Source organism: Clupea harengus, chromosome 18, assembly GCF_900700415.2.
Source record: "Clupea harengus chromosome 18, Ch_v2.0.2, whole genome shotgun sequence".
Lineage (NCBI taxonomy): Eukaryota > Metazoa > Chordata > Actinopteri > Clupeiformes > Clupeidae > Clupea > Clupea harengus.
In genome coordinates, this window is record NC_045169.1 from 16,512,568 (window position 1) to 16,515,067 (window position 2,500).

At 41.3% G+C, this 2,500-nt stretch overlaps 1 protein-coding gene across 1 annotated transcript in view; it reads left to right on the forward strand.

Annotated features, from left to right (window-relative positions):
- The window catches only part of c18h4orf54 (chromosome 18 C4orf54 homolog), an 11,362-nt gene extending 11,087 nt beyond the window's left edge, over positions 1–275 (forward strand). Inside the window, exon 2 of the mRNA XM_012841808.2 lies at positions 1–275. This exon is cut by the window's left edge and continues 1,295 nt beyond it. The gene's annotated coding sequence lies outside the window, so the exon portion shown is untranslated.
- Positions 276–2,500: the final 2,225 nt, after the last annotated feature.

The window sequence follows — 2,500 nt, forward strand, 5'->3', positions numbered from 1 at the left end:
TCCCAGTGAAATGTTACAGTATCAGTACCCACGGGAGAAAATAGATGTTTTTGTCTAGAGTGTAGAGTTGTATGTGTGTGTGTGTGTGTGTGAAACAGTGGCGACCGTGTGGACATGCAGGGGAGGATAATGTGGTGGATGAGGCTCGGGTACGAGTGGTTCCCAAGAGGATATTCTCGTCAGTAGTGTATCGTAACAGCAAACCTAAAATGTGGCATAGTGTGGCTCTCTGTCACGGAGTGTTCCTGACTGTTGGCGTAACAAATATGCTCTTCACATCGCTCTTCACATCAAATATGCTCTTCACATCATAGGCACCATAGACGCCTGTGCTCTCTGTGCTTCACATTAGTAGTAAGTACCATAGACGCCTGTGCTCTCAGCGCTTCACATTAGTAGTAGGCACCATAGACACCTGTGCTCTCAGTGCTTCACATTAGTAGTGAGTACCATAGACGCCATAGAGACGCCATAGAGCTGTTAGTATTGGTGTAGTGTTTTACATTAATATTACCACTGTATATTGTCAGTGGTAGAGCAGTCTGATATGTTAGTTAGTTGCCTAACTCATGTTTGTCAGAAGTGCTTTAAATTGGGTTTTTAAATCCTCAGGCTACTGTTCGAGTTGATCAGTGAGATCTACACAGGGAGAAAGAGAGCTGGAGGCGGTGTCTCCTGTAAATGGAGTACTTTAAATGGAGTACTTGTTTAATGTGCACTGGTGTGAGAGCTCATCGTGACTGGCATGTATCACCTCTATGACCATGTGCAACTGCTAAACATCTTTTTGGGTTTTCTGTTTCTGAGTTATTTTCTTCTTTTTCTCTTTTTCTTTGACTGAAAGGTCATACCACACCCTAGCGTGTGTGTGTGTATTGCTGTTTTTTTATAACTGGTGTTTTAAATCTCCTGAATCCTGTGTTTAGGGCAGATGGAGCTGCTGGTCAGTCTGTCTCGCCCTCTTAATATTTTATCAGTTTGTTTGAAAATTTGAATTTTTTTTGTTTTGTTTCTTTGCATACTGAGGATTTGGCGCTGCCAAGGTTGGGCTCAGAGTGTAGACAGAGTTTAACCAGAGGCACACACACACACACACACATACCCACACACACACACATACACACACACACACACACACACACCTCGCTGGTCCATTCTGAATCTCCTGTGGGTTGTCGTAGTGGGCCTGAAGGGGTTAGAACACATTCAGCCTAATGATCAGAATCCAAACTTGTGGCTTCACAAAAAAAACAGATTAGTTATTTTTATTTCTTTCATTTTAATTCATGTGATTCATTACATGACTAATTCATTGCATTTCTGAATGCACATGCATTTCTAAGCCCTGGTTCCTGATCACCTGCATTCTTTTCTGTGTTATCCTTTAGTCAGATGAAATGAAATGAGATTAAATTAATATATAGTATAGAAATAAATAATATATTATAAATGAGGAATAACTCTGTATAAAGTGATTAGCTGAGTTTGATACGTACATGAACATGCTCCTTACAGTACCCTTCTGTTCATTCTCAGCCAGACTGGTCATATACTCACGCTGCTACACCAGTGAAATTTGAATTCCGTTCAAATCAGACACAACTGTTTTAAAATTGAAAACAATATTACTACTAATAATAGTAATAAATGAAGAAGAAGAAGAAGAAAAATAAGCATATTTTTATGTCATTATGCAGGAGTCTGTATTTCTACGGGGGTCCGATCTTAGGGAGAGGGGGGTGGACGACCCTAGTTTTTCTGTGAAAAAGTGTTTTGAAAAGGAGTCTTTTTACGAGTGCAGATGAGGACTGGAGCAGAGGCAGATCAGCAAGATTCAGTTACGTTGTCATGAGGGCTAACAGAATGTGAGAAGGAGGGCGGAAGAAACAGAGACAGTACTGGGAAATGGGAAGGATGAACTAGGCAGAACACTTGGGACTAGGCGGCCATCTTGGGTTTGGGCAGTCATCCTAAGGGTTTTCCCCTATCCTCTCATTTCCATCCCGCTTCAGTCAGGGCAACTGACTGTGTTTGTTTCTCTGAGCACACGGGTGAACCTTCAGAAGGTATCGGTGGGTCTTACGCAAAGAGTGTAAATGAAAGTGAACTGCACCTAATGTTGAAAATATGTAACAAGAATGAAGGAGAGATGATTGTTTGTTTGAAGTGAATGACTGAATGTATGACGCCAATGTGAATGATGTGGAATAAACGCACCTTTTTTGCAGACATGATGACTCATTTGGTCTTTGTTAAATGAACAGCAATACGAGTTGTAGGTGTATGGGGGATTTACAACTGCTTAAATGGCCTCCACACAGGAGTGTCTGTTGTCAGGAGAGAAAAAGGTTCACTTATCCCTATTTATAACCTCTGATATCTTTAAAGCAGCAATAAGGAGTTCTGTTCCAAAACTAGCAAGCTAACTACCTAAAAGGCATGCAAAAACCTTGCAGCACCACCAACAGCCCAGTTGACACTGATATAAGCTTGCCAACAC